This window comes from Dromiciops gliroides, chromosome X (assembly GCF_019393635.1).
Source record: "Dromiciops gliroides isolate mDroGli1 chromosome X, mDroGli1.pri, whole genome shotgun sequence".
In the NCBI taxonomy this organism is placed as follows: domain Eukaryota; kingdom Metazoa; phylum Chordata; class Mammalia; order Microbiotheria; family Microbiotheriidae; genus Dromiciops; species Dromiciops gliroides.
The window spans coordinates 38786526-38801240 of NC_057867.1; positions in this window are offsets into that span (position 1 = coordinate 38786526).

The following is a 14715-nucleotide window of genomic DNA, read 5'->3' on the forward strand; positions in this document are numbered from 1 at the left end:
TCTTTTTTCTTTTCTTTCTTTCTTCTTTCTTTCTTTTCTTTCTTTCTTTCTTTCTTTCTTTCTTTCTTTCTTTCTTTCCTTCCTTCCTTCCTTCCTTCCTTCCTTCCTTCCTTCCTTCCTTCCTTCCTTCCTTCCTTCCTTCCTTCCTTCCTTCCCTCCCTCCTTCCCTTTCTTTCTTCCTTTCTTTCTGTGGGGCAATGAGGGTTAAGTGACTTGCCTAGGGTCACACTGATAGTAAAGGTAAAGTGTCTGAAGTCTCATTTGAACTCAGGTCCTCCTGAATCCAGGAGCCATGCTTTATCCACTGTGCCACCTAGCTGCCCCCTTTTGAGTAATTTCTTGCAATATTTTATTGTAATCCTTGTTAAGTACTTCATCCATTAGTCCTATATTGATAGTGGTGCCTTCAGTACTCCTGACCTTAGGTTCTCTCTGAATACCATGGTCTGGACTAACCATTTTACTAAGTCCCTTTCCCAGTCTGAAATTCTATGATATGACCTTGTTTGTTTTTTCTCCTCTTTTGTTCACTTTCCCTCTTTGGAACAAAACAGAATTGGATCAGGGGGCCTCTGAAGTCTATTCTTTCTCTGAGATCCTGTGATCCTAAGTCCTTTTCCTTGTCGAGGCTTTGACTTTGGCTGTGTAATGGGAACTATCTAGACTAGTTGGTCAGTAAAGCTACAAGGTACAAGAGTACCTGTTTTATCCTGTGTTTAAAAGTCCTTTCTCTCTGCTTTCCTCAATTACTTAGCCTGTAACATGAGAGGCTTGGACTAGCTGATCTCCAGCTTCTTCCTGCCCATTCATCTTGCAGTACTAGTCCTGGCTCTCTGTCTGGGCTTCAAACCCATTCTAATGACATAAAGATATTTGACTATTTTACTTTACAACAAAAAAACCTGTGCAGATCAACAAATTGTCCTCAATCACAAAAGTGGAAATACTAAAAAAAAAAATCAAAGGAGAAAGGACCAAAATTGAAGACAAAGGGGCAGCTAGGTGGTGCAGTAGATAGAGCACCGGCCCTGGACTCAGGAGGACCTGAGTTCAAATCCGGCCTCAGACACTTAACACGGACTAGCTGTGTGACCCTAGGCAAGTCACTTAACCCCAATTGCCTCACCAAAACAAAACAAAACAAAAAAATTGAAGACAAAAGGATTATTTAAACATATTTTTAAAACCTTAGAGCTATTTTTTTTTTAGTGAGGCAACTGGCGTTAAGTGACTTGCCCAGGGTCACACAGCTAGTAAGTGTCAAGTGTCTGAGATCAGATTTGAACTCAGGTACTCCTGACTCCAGAGCCGGTGCTTTATCCACTGTGCCACCTAGCTGCCCCCTTAGAGTTTCTTTTTATAGACCAACAGTCAACCATTAACTAATTTGATAAAAAGCAAAGATAAAGAAAAAACAAATTAACAGAACAAAAAATGAGAAGGGGGAATTCACAATCAATGAAGGGGAAATAAAGAAGCTTGCCAGAAACTTTTATATCTTACTATAGGCTTGTAAAACTGAAATTAAGTAGAACCAGATGAATATTTATAGAAGCACTAAGTACCTAGATGAACAAAGCAGGAAATAAAAATCTCAACAATATCACCTCAGAAAGAAAAAAAAAACTAAGCAAAGCATAAATGAACTAAAGGAAAAAAACATACTTGGGTTCAGATGGGTTTAAAAGAGAATCCTGGGGGGCGGCTAGGTGACGAAGTGGATAAAGCACCGGCCCTGGATTCAGGAGTACCTGAGTTCAAATCCGGCCTCAGACACTTGACACTAGCTGTGTGACCCTGGGCAAGTCACTTAACCCCCATTGCCCTGCAAAAAAACCCCCAAAAAACAAAAAAACAAAAAAAGAGAATCCTGGAGAGCAGCTAGGTGGCACAGTGGATAAAGCACTGGCTTTGGATTCATGAAGACCTGAGTTCAAATTTGGCCTCAGACACTTGATACTTACTAGCTGTGTGACCCTGGGCAAGTCCCTTAACCCTCATTGCTCCACCAAAAAAAAAAAAAAGAGAATCCTGTCCAAAATTTAAATAATAGTCAGTACATATCTACATAATTTCTTCTCTGCAGTAAAGAAAACATGCGTGCACCTTACCAAACTCTTTTTATGATGTGGTGGAATGATTCAGATGTCCAAACCTGAAAGAGAGAAAGAGAGAGAGGTAAAAGGTCTGTTGGGTTCCAGACTTTTTTTTCCCTGTGATACAATCCCATGCTCCTGTTTTCTCTTCCCTCTCTTCTCAATCTCTTTCTCTTATTTGCAGGGCAATGGGGGTTAAGTGACTTGCCCAGGGTCACATAGAGAGTGAGTGACAAGTGTCTGAGGCCAGATTTGAGCTCAGATCCTTCTGAATCCAGGGCTGGCACTTTATCCACTGCAGTGCCACCTAGCTGCCCCCCATAACCCTTTATATGTTTGTGTTCAGGAGTCCTCTGGCAGGCTGCCGAGGCCTATGGACCCCTTCTCAGTATAATGTTTTTAAATGCATTAAACAAACTACATAAGATTACAAAGGAAGCCGATTCTGTTGAAATTGTCATTAGAAAATAGCCACCCCCCCACCCAAATTCACAGACCCCAGATTAAGAACAAATCTAGTCTGATTCCCACCTCCCTACAGCCATAAGGGATCAGTGAGGTACAAAAAGATGCAAAAAATTTAGAACGGCCAATTGTCCAGCCTGAAAGAGGCCTTAACCCCCTCCTGTTACAAAATATGGAATTGAGGCCTGAAGATAATGAGGATTTGTGATGATCAGAACATGGAACGTCCTAAGAGACCAAGCCATTCAGTCCCTTTATTTTATGGTTGGGGCAACAGGGATACTGAGAAGGGAAATGATTTTGGCTTGTATTTTAGAGGTGGGAGAGTGCCTTGAGACCATTGATTTCTTAGGCCTCTTAGTTTAGTTTAACATAAATGACTCCTATATTTTTGTCAACGACTCTGTGTTCATTGATTTAGTCATTGATTTTTTTTTCAAATTAATATGATTTATCTGTCTTCATGTATTTTGATCTGCATTATTGGAGGGAAACTCTGGAATTGATGAAATCACTTGAGTACTGAGCAGGATTTATTATGGTTGTAGTTTTCCTATTTCCTATTTCCATTTTCACTATGAAATCCATTTGGGCGTGTTGAGTAATTTCTTTTTCTTTCTTTCTTCCTTCCTTTCTTTCTGTGGGGCAATGAGGGTTAAGTGACTTGCCTAGGGTCACACTGATAGTAAAGGTAAAGTGTCTGAAGTCTCATTTGAACTCAGGTCCTCCTGAATCCAGGAGCCATGCTTTATCCACTGCGCCACCTAGCTGCCCCCTTTTGAGTAATTTCTTGCAATATTTTATTGTAATCCTTGTTAAGTACTTCATCCATTAGTCCTATATTGATAGTGGTGCCTTCAGTACTCCTGACCTTAGGTTCTCTCTGAATACCATGGTCTGGACTAACCATTTTACTAAGTCCCTTTCCCAGTCTGAAATTCTATGATATGACCTTGTTTGTTTTTTCTCCTCTTTTGTTCACTTTCCCTCTTTGGAACAAAACAGAATTGGATCAGGGGGCCTCTGAAGTCTATTCTTTCTCTGAGATCCTGTGATCCTAAGTCCTTTTCCTTGTCGAGGCTTTGACTTTGGCTGTGTAATGGGAACTATCTAGACTAGTTGGTCAGTAAAGCTACAAGGTACAAGAGTACCTGTTTTATCCTGTGTTTAAAAGTCCTTTCTCTCTGCTTTCCTCAATTACTTAGCCTGTAACATGAGAGGCTTGGACTAGCTGATCTCCAGCTTCTTCCTGCCCATTCATCTTGCAGTACTAGTCCTGGCTCTCTGTCTGGGCTTCAAACCCATTCTAATGACATAAAGATATTTGACTATTTTACTTTACAACAAAAAAACCTGTGCAGATCAACAAATTGTCCTCAATCACAAAAGTGGAAATACTAAAAAAAAAAAATCAAAGGAGAAAGGACCAAAATTGAAGACAAAAGGATTATTATTTAAATATATTAAGAAAACCTTAGAGCTGTTTTTATAGACCAACAGTCAACCATTAACTAATTTGATAAAAAGCAAAGAGAAAGAAAAAACAAATTCACAGAACAAAAAATGAGAAGGGAGAATTCACAACCAATGAAGGGGAAATAAAGAAGATTGCCAGAAACTTTTATACTTTACTATAGGCCTGTGAAACTGAAATTAAATAGAACCAGATGAATATTTATAAAAGCACCAAGTACCTAGATGAACAAAGCAGGAAATAAAAATCTCAACAATGTCACCCCAGAAAGAAAAAAAAAATTGAGGAAAGCATAAATGAACTAAAGGAAAAAAAATACTTGGGTCCAGATGGGTTTAAAAGTGAATCCTGGGGAGCAGCTAGGTGGCACAGTGGATAAAGCACTGGCTTTGGATTCATGAAGACCTGAGTTCAAATTTGGCCTCAGACACTTGACACTTACTAGCTGTGTGACCCTGGGCAAGTCCCTTAACCCTCATTGCTCCACCAAAAAAAAAAAAAAAAAAGAGAATCCTGTCCAATATTTAAAGAATAGGCAGTACATATCCATATAATTTGTTCTCCACAGTAAAGAAAGCATGCATGCACCTTACCAAACTCTTTTTATGATGTGGTGGAATGATTCAGATGTTCAAACCTGAAAGAGAGAAAGAGAGAGAGGTTAAGGGTCTGTTGGGAATCCCATGCTACTGCTTTCTCTTCCCTCTCCTCTCTCTCTCTCTCTCTCTGTCATTGGCTGGGCAATGGGGGTTAAGTGACTTGCCCAGGGTCACACAGCTTGGTAAGTAACAAGTGTCTGAGGCTCTATTTGAATTCAGGTCCTCCTGAATCCAAGGCCATTGCTTTATCCACTGTGCCACCTAGCTGCCCTGTCTTTTTCTCTTTCTAATACAAGCAGGTTCGAGCAATCTAAGTCTCCTACTTGCTCTGTGATTCTAAGTCCCTTCCATCTTTGCCCAAATTGGCTGAATGTGTGTAAAACACTTTGCAAACTTACTTCGTAAAGACATGCACCTAGTATTAGGCTCTGGATTTCAGTTTCCCCCTCAATAACATGGCCTGTTATAGACAACCAGGTGGCAAAGTGCTGGTCTTGGAACTGGGAAGCCCTGAGTTGAAATTCTTTTTCAGACCCTTTCTAGCCTGATGACCTGGGTAAGTCATTCAACCTACTTATTATTTAATTTTCCTCATCTGCAAAAGGGGAAGGGGGCTTGGAGGAAATAAGAAGAAAAGGGATTCAGGCATCTTGGGATGACCTCTTAGGTCCCCAAGTCCTTGATCCCATGACCAACTGGTTCCCATGACCCTTTTTAGCTCATAAATCAGTATTAATAAGAATTCCTGTTTTTCGCAGTGTTTTTATTTCTGACATGAAAAAGCTGAACTATTTCCTTAAGTTCTACCCAGCTTTCTCATCCAGTGATCTTAATTCTTTCCCCTCATTTATTCTTTCTTTTCTTTCTTTTTTTGGCAGGGCAATAAGGGTTAAATGACTTGCCCAGGGTCACACAGCTAATAAGTATCAAGTGTCAAGTGTCAAGGTCGGATTTGAACTCAGGTCCTCTTGAATCCAGGGCTGGTGATTTATCCACTGTGCCACCTAGCTGCCCCCATCTCCCCTCATTTATTAATCTGTTTAACATGAAATGTCTAGATTAGCTCATCTCTCAAGGCTCTTTCAGCTCTGGAAACCTGTGATACTAGGCAACTTCCCCTCTCTTTACCTCAGTTTACTTCAGGTGCAGTTTGGGCTTTCTGGACTCTAAGGTTGATTTTTCCTGTGACATCCTGTAATCCTAAATTCTTTCCTGTGCCTGGGCCTCAGTCCCTCACCCCAAACTCATGTAATAGGTTTACTACTCCTGTAGGCTTGTTTCAGCTCTCACCCCGCCCCCCCCCCACCGTGGACTTGAGTTCTTTCCCCTTTCTGTGTCTCAGTTTCCACATTTGAAACAAGAAGTTTGTCTGCTAAAGTTCTTTAATGTTCTGACAGGTCTATACCCCAAGACTCCTTCTGTGAGGCCCAGGGAGGAGAAGTGATTTCTCCAGGGTTGCACACTCTAGAGCTGGAAGAGCCTGCAGAGTTCATCACATCCCACATTCTCATTTTACAGAGGAGGAAACTGAGGCCCAGGGATGGTGACAGCCTTGTCTAAGCCTAGGTACTGAGGCAGGATTCGAATCCACATCCTCTGACTTCATAGCTAGGGCTTTCCCCGCAGAACCATGTGATCTCAAGTCCCTTTCTTTGTGTGACCCTTATTTTTCCCCTCTGTAACACAGCGGGTCTGGATCAACTGGTTTCCAAGTCTCTGTCTTCCTTGGACATTTTAAGACACTTGAGGTCTCTTTCCCCTTATTTCTTCCTTCCTACCTTTCTAGTATGAATGCATTGGACTAAGTAGTTACTATGGCTGCATCCTAAGTCTTCTATTCTCTGTAACATTTGGGGTAAATGTTTAGCAACTGGCTTTCCAACCCCCCCCCCCCCCCCCCGCAACAACATAGCAACCCACATATATACAACACATTTTCTTTTTATTTAAAAATTTTTTTTTCCTTTTGGTGAGGCAGTTGGGGTTAAGTGACTTGCCTAGGGTCACACAGCTAGTGTTAAGTGTCTGAGGCCAGATTTGAACTCAGGTCCTGAATCCAGGGTCGATGCTCTATCCACTGCGCCACCTAGCTGCCCCTCACATTTTCAACAGAACATTTCTTCTATCACTTTCTTAAGTCTAGACAATCAACAAAACAAGAAATCAAGCCCCGATCTGTAGTGTCTGCTGATTTCTAAGGTGTAAATGCTATCTCTGAGAATTGGACAGTCAGACCCTGCACTGGCTCCTGCACATCCCTGGGACTGATGATCTCTAAGGCCGCTCCTTGCTCTGCTCTCTGGTTATCTTTAGACCTTTCCTCCTATGGACCTTCTTGGCCTCTTTTTACTTTTTTTTTTTTTTGGTGAGGCATTTGGGGTTAAATGACTTGCCCAAGGTCACACAGCTAGTAAGTGTCAAGTGTCTGAGGCCAGATTTGAACTCAGGTCCTCCTGAATCCAGGGCCAGTTCTCTATCCACTGCACCATCTAGCTGCCCCTTGGCCTCTTTTTAACCCGAGGATTTTGGACCAGATGGCATTGAATGCCTTTTGGCTCTAACCCCCCCTTCCCCGGTGTCATGACAGGGCTGGATCATCAACTCTACAAGAGCCCTGGCAGCTCCAACCTCATGCCTGCCCATGTCCCTGTCCTTCTCTAACTTTGGGTCCATTGACTAGATCTTTTAAAACTTCCTTCCTAGATGTGACATCCTGTCATCCCAAAGTGCTATCCCCTATCTGGGCCTCAGTTTCCTTCTGTGTTACACAAACGGTCTGTGATGTTCCTTTTACCTGGGTCATCATCCTGAGCTTTAAAATGCCCTCTATTTGGTTTTCCTCAGTTCCTCAATATGGTAAAATGATGGGGTCGGGACTTGCTAATTTTTTTCTTTTTGTTTGTTTGTTTTCAACCTCTCGATAAACCCCCCCCCCAACTTTCATGGCCAAATATATCCCTCCCCCTTTCCCTCCCCAGTGAACCATCTGCTTGTGACAAAAATGCAGAAAGGTTTAGAAAAACAGCTCAGTAAAAGCAACTAAGCAGTACATCACAAAAACTGAGACAGACATTGTATCTAGTATGCCACAGCTGGACTCCCTGGACACCTGTGCAAAGAAGGGAGGAAAACAGGTTTTTTTTCCACCCTCCTCCAGAATCAAGCTTCTTAGTTAATACTCATATAATCCTAATACTCACTGCAGCTCCAGCAGGACACTTTCCTTGGTCCCTTCCTTTCCCCTTCTCCTCAAGCTCCACTTCCATAGTATGTAGGAATTGGACAAAATATCTCTTAAAACCCTTCCCACAAATCCCCTCGCCTTGCTGGGCCTCAGTTTCCCCCCCTGTAATATTAAGACCCTGGACTAACTTGAATGCATGCCTCTTGCCAGCCCTGATAACCTGTGATCCCAAGTCCCTTCCCCCTTTCTGCACCTCAGTTTACCACTCTGTAACATTAAGACACAGGACTAACTTGAATGCATGACTCTTGCCAGCTCTGATAACCTGTGACCCCAAGTCCCTTCCCCCTGAGTGAGGCAAAGTGACCACCTACTCAAAATAAAACCCTGGAGTCAGAGAGTGAAAGTAGAAAAGAAAACAAAATGTCTTTCTTTCTTGAGAAAGGGCACAAACCTGAATATGGCAAAGTGCATTGTACAATCTCAGAAGTAAATCTTATATTCATTCCTAACGCACCACCCCCCCCCCCCCGGCTGACTCCCATTGGCTGGTGGTCGAGACATACAATCTACATACAACATCTAACCCAGAGAACAGGGGAGGGAAAGTTATATAACAACAAAACAAACCAAAACAAGATGCAGGTGTCCCTGAAGTTGAATAACAAAAACAGGATGCAGGTATCCCTAAAGTTACGTTAAAGAAACAGGGCGATGCTGTTCTTAAAGTTAAGTAACAGAAACAAGATAAACCTTTACTACCATCTGAGAAAAACACACTGCTCCCCCCATCTCTCACAATCCCCCCTCTTGTTTTCTAGGGAATGTGTTCTTCTCACCATTTAAATCTCCACTTATCATACATTTGCTCAATTAACTGTTTTTGGTCCGTATCTTATTTTAGCATCAGCTCCTAGATATAACACAAGAAACAAATATCAATAATTACCAAGACTATAACATCAAGCATAGCTAACAGTATTAGCTAATATCAAGTCCTTTTGTAATTTCAGTAACACACTCCCATTGTCCATTCAATCAGCAGTTTCTTCTTGGATCTCAGATACCCCATATAGCTGTCTGGTCTCTGGGACCCTTTTTCTTGGGGAAGTCTGAAAGATGTCTTGTCTCCAAGGCACCTCTTCAGTAGATTTACTTCTCTGGTTTCAAATTACTTGTAGAGACTCCTCAGATGTTCCAGTTAAAATCTCTTACAAAACAGATCTCAATGCAAATTGGTACAGTCTCTCAAATTCTACTTCCCCATTTTCAATCTTATACCTGCATCTCACACAGATATTAATGTTAACCTAAGGGATGAAGAGCCAATATTGTGTTCATGCTGACCAAGTGACATGATTAGAAGAATTTGCCATAAAAGAAGAACAAAGTTCTGAGGAAATAATGCTTCCCAAACTTCATGTCCACTCCAGGTAGATGTTATATAGACAGCAAATGCAGTGTGCCAGAATTAAAATCAGCCATATTGGAGAGTTTCCATTCCATGTGTAATATTTGGGGAAACTGAGTCAGGAGACGTCTTTGCCAAAAGTCTATTCTCCCAACCTTCCCCAAGAGAACTCCACCTGCAGTGCACACATGTAAAAACTCCATAGGGTTGCTGGCATCATGGGTCATATGGCTCAACATTCCTTGACAGTCATAATTGGAGTCAGACTCAGAATAATAATAGTTAATAGTCCTATAATGTCTTCGTTTTTTTTGCGGGGCCATGGGGGTTGTGACTTGCCCAGGGTCACGCAGCTAGTAAGTGTCAAGTGTCTGAGGCTGGATTTGAACTCAGGTACTCCTGAATCCCGGGCCAGTGCTTTATCCACTGTGCCACCTAGCTGCCCCCTCCTATAATGTCTTAAATAGAAAATTCCAATAATCGGTACTTCAAGTGAACTCACTTCTCAAGGATCATATATCCTAGGTAGCAAACACTAATTATGCTTATACCCATGTTAGATTGATACTTTTCATCCCTAAACAAATGGATTTACTTTGAGATGCTTAATAACAAACAAGAGTTGAAATCAGTGTCAATAATTTCAAATTGCATACAGAGAACAGACTAGAAAATGTCTCACATAATAGCAGCCACCAACTATATAGACTTAAACATAGGATACTGCCCTCAGAATTCCTTTAAACAATGGGAACATCTTCAAGATGACTCAACTAGTTTGCATGTGTTTCTACACATATTTTAATTCCAGATTAAATGACAAACATAAGTAAAGTCAGATTCCCCATTCAGGTGACATGAGATAGCTCATAAGTTACTATTGTTCATTATCATATCTTATACATATGACAAGTTCAGGCACTACTTTCACTATTGCTTAATACCAATAGATTCAGATCAAAATAGCAAGATCTTTTTCACAGCTTATTGCAACAATTTAGATGCTTTAGTATTAATTTAATAACCAATTGATTCAATATTACAATAACAAATTTCCACTTTGTTGTCTACCCTGATGATAGAAAAATATACACCAAACCCAAGAATGAAACAGAAAATATTCAAAGTGCCAGAAAAGGCTTGCCCCTCAATTTAAAAAGCCTCGCAAATCACAGTAGATTCGGACATAACTGTTATCAATATCAAATTGTCATTGCAACAGATAAGCTTACAAATAAGATAGCAGACCTTTGAACATCACACAAAATATCTTTTACTTTTCTTTCTAAAAGCATTTCCCTTTCGTTCTCTTCTTTTCTTAACAGTATAATTCTTTTTTTTTGTTTGTTTTTTGTTTTTTGCAGGGCAATGAGGGTTAAGTGATTTGCCCAGGGTCACACAGCTACTAAGTGTCAAGTGTCTGAGGCCAGATTTGAACTCAGGTACTCCTGAATCCAGGGCTGGTGCTTTACCACTGCGCCATTTAGCTACCCCCTAACAGTATAATTCTTAATCTAATAACATCTAGATTACAAAAGAAATTGCTTTTCTAACAATTGTTTACCAAATAAGAAAGTTGAGAAACATAATATTCCCCTAAACATTATTATATATGTAAAACTTGAAATAAAACCTATTAATTGCCAATCAGGTGACCTTAATTTAGTTGAATGTATTCCCAAATTACCTTGCACAGATAACCATTTCTGTTATCAACATTCACATCTAACAACCCATATAAAGTTATTAAGTACGAAACAATTACATCTAATTAAAGAAATAAAAATAGTTAAACTTCATATAGTATTTTCTCATGCCAAACACTGTGCCAAGCAGTTTAGAATCATGTAATACCCACGACAACAGTCACTGCCAGGTAGATTCCATTATTACAGAATAATAAACTGAGGCAAATAGAATTTTCTTACAGTCAATAAATTTCTTTTTTTAAAAAATTTTTGGTGAGGCAATTGGGGTTAAGTGACTTGCCCAGGGTCACATAGCTAGTAAGTGTTAAGTGTCTGAGGCTGGATTTGAACTCAGGTCCTCCTGAATCCAGGGCCTGTGCTCTATCCACTGCACTATCTAGCTGCCCCCTCAATAAATTTCTTAAAGCCAAATAACAAATTTCTTTTCATATTAAGTCCTAATTTCCTGTTATAATCTTGATACACAGAGAGAGAACTCTCATACCTGTTCTTATTTCCTTCAGGAAAGATTTTAGCTTAAATCAAATCAAATTTAGATTTATAATCACTAATTGTAATAAATTTAATTTCTTTTTTTTTTTTTGGTGAAGCAATTGGGGTTAAGCAACTTGCCCAGGGTCACACAGCTAGTAAGTGTCAAGTGTCTGGGGTCATATTTGAATTCAGGTCCTCCTGAATCCAGGTCCAGTGCTCTATCCACTGTGCCACCTAGCTGCCCCATAAATTTAATTTCTAAGGCTTAATATTTAGTACTTTAAAAATATTATTCATTAATTATATATATATATTTCCATTTCTTTTCTGTCTCTAAACATCATGTGGCAACCATTCCCAGCTTTCTATAACCTTGTGTTCTACTTCCTTACAGAGCTGGGTAAATTCTCAGTCCCCTGCCTCCTTTATTTTTCTTTGAGATTTATCTCACAAAAAAATCACATCTTTATCTCTCATTATTTATTATCATTATATTATATTATCATTATTGTATTATTTCTCATTTATTATTATTATACTAGACTCATACAGACTTTTTCAAAATTTCCAAGTAGTTTGCTATTTTTTTGGGGGGGAGGGGGCAATGGGGGTTAAGTGACTTGCCCAGGGTCACACAGCTAGTAAGTGTCAAGTGTCTGAGGCCAGATTTGAATTCGAGTACTTCTGAATCCAGGGCCGGTGCTTTATCCACTGCACCACCTAGCTGCCTCTAGTAGTTTGCTTTTAAATCTTCTGTTCACATTGTCAGTGCAAACAGATTACAACTTTCTTTACTGCCCTTCATTCCTCTCCCAGTCCTACATGCTTAAACTTTGTTGCTTTCTCTTACACTTTTCTTTCCTTTCCTTAACTCCTCTCCTACATGCTTAAACTTTCTTGCTTTCTCTTACAACTTTCTTTTTTAAAACTACACATATTGTTTCTTTATCATTCTGCTCCAGCACAGCCCATATATACTTTGCTAAAACCTTATTTTTCCAAAGTTAGACCCAGGGGGATTTTCTTCATTAATCTGTCTATTACAAAATTCAGGCATTCCTTTAGGTAATCCTGGATTGCTGACTGAGCAATTTTTTAAATTAAAGAATCGTTCTTACCCTTCCTGTTGTCTTTCAGCTCAACTTTGTAGGACTGGAAGGGTTATTTTCACAGATTAAGAGAGTCTCCACCAACATTAATCACTTAAAACAACCCTATTTTGGGGGGAGCTAGATGGTGCAGTGGATAAAGCACTGGCCCTGAATTCAGGAGGACCTGAGTTCAAATCCAGCCTCTGACACTTGACACTAGCTGTGTGACTCTGGGCAAGTCACTTAACTCTCATTGCCCTGCCAAAAAACCAACCAACCAAACAAAAAAACCCAACCCAATTTTTTACAATGTTCATCCCAGGCTGTGAAGGCATAGCAGAGAAATATCCCAGTGCCTAATTCAATTTTTGAGTAATTTACAGTGCAGACATCCTGCAGTCAAATTCTAACCTCCTTCACCTTCAGTGTTATCAAGGACTCTGGATGGGAGCCGATAGAGAGCCCCTGACTTCCTCAATCTTTTCATTCTATCAGGGAGAAAATTTTCTGCTCCCTTTGTCTCTCAGGACAATCTCTCTTCATGTGTCCGGTCTTAGCACAATTATAACAGGTTAAGTGAAATTGTGTGCCTCCTCCCCACTGCTCTGAGAATTGGTGTCCTTCCCGTTCCCTAGACTGCACTTCCCCATTATGAGCCAGTCCCCCCACTTCCCTCAGTGCCCACTTTTAGGACAAACTACCCCGCTTCAGGCAGCCAAAGGGTTAGCATAAATATGTTTTTCTTCATGCCTAGGTTCTTTACCATTCACATATAAGATCAAGAGCTGACACACCCAACCTTCTGAGGAGCCATACTTTGGACAGAGTACAGCATCTCCTCTCAGTGGGGCCCCTGTCCACACTAAGCAACAATGCTTAATCCTAGTTTTCCCATCTTTGCCCTTATATTTTGGTACATTGTTCCAATGACCTCATCCAGCCCCTAATGGACTTTTCTTGGGTACCCCAGATAAATTCTTAATTTTATATAATTTGAGGCTCTTAGGATTTTCTTAACCTGTCCTAGAGCTCCCCCTGTGTCTTGTTTGGGATGTCTATTAGTCAGGTGCCATCTCGGCCTTTTCAATCCCACAAACTCAACAGGCCCTAGGATGTCTGATCTATCCTAACTAAAGCCTCTCCTGTATCTTGTTCAGGATGTCTGTTAGTCTTCTGACTTTTTCAACTCTGCAAACTCAACAGGCTTTAGGATACTGGAGGGGTTACTGGCACTCAGCTTTACCCCTGAGGCCCCCCTCTTATTTTCCTAAGTCACCCAGATCCAAGACCTTCCCTTGACGTTCTGCAGGATGATCTCTCTCACTCAATATTCAATTTGCTTCGTCCATCTCCAGCCGCTTCCCTCGCAGGAACACGGAACCTCAGATCAAGACTCCACACTCTCTTTATGCCCAGGGCATGTCTCATTTATACACACTCTCTCATCCCAGGAGGCTCAGAAACTCCTACCTGGGTTTGTGCACAGACTTAGTATCCCTTTTTCCCTGCTGCAAATTTTCTCAGTCCGAATCTCCCTACTTTTCTACTCTCACTTTTCTCTCCCTTCTGAAGTCAGGTAGAGACACACTCGACAGTCCCTCCTCTGAGGGCCACCGAAACAGCAGACAGGACGTCCTGCCAATCAGGGAAGGGGGTCAAGGGTCTTTTACTACTTCTGATTTCCTGGCCAATGCACCAACTGAGTGGGACAAAGTGACCACCTACTCAAAAGAAATCCCTGGAGTCAGAGAGTGAAAGTAGAAAAGAAAACAAAATTTCTTTCTTTCTCATGAAAGGGCACAACCCTGAATATGGCAAGTGCACCACACAGGCTCAGAAGTAGAGCTTATATACATTCCTAATGCAACCCTGCCCCGCCCCTCTGTCTGACTCCCATTGGCTGGTTGTCGAGACTGTACAATCTACATACAGCATCTAACCCAATCAGAGAACAGGGATGGGAAAGTTATATAGCAACAAAACAAAACCAGGATGCGGGTATCCCTAAAGTTACATTAAAGAAACAGAATGATGGTGTTCCTAAAAGTTAAGTAACAGAAACTGTATAAACCCTTAATAAAATCTGAGAAAAACACATTGTTCCCCCCATCTCTCACACCCCTTTCTGTACCTCACTTTCCCCCTCTGGAACATTAAGACATGGGGCCAACTTGGCAGCCCTGATAAGCTGTGACCCCAAGTCCCTTCCCCC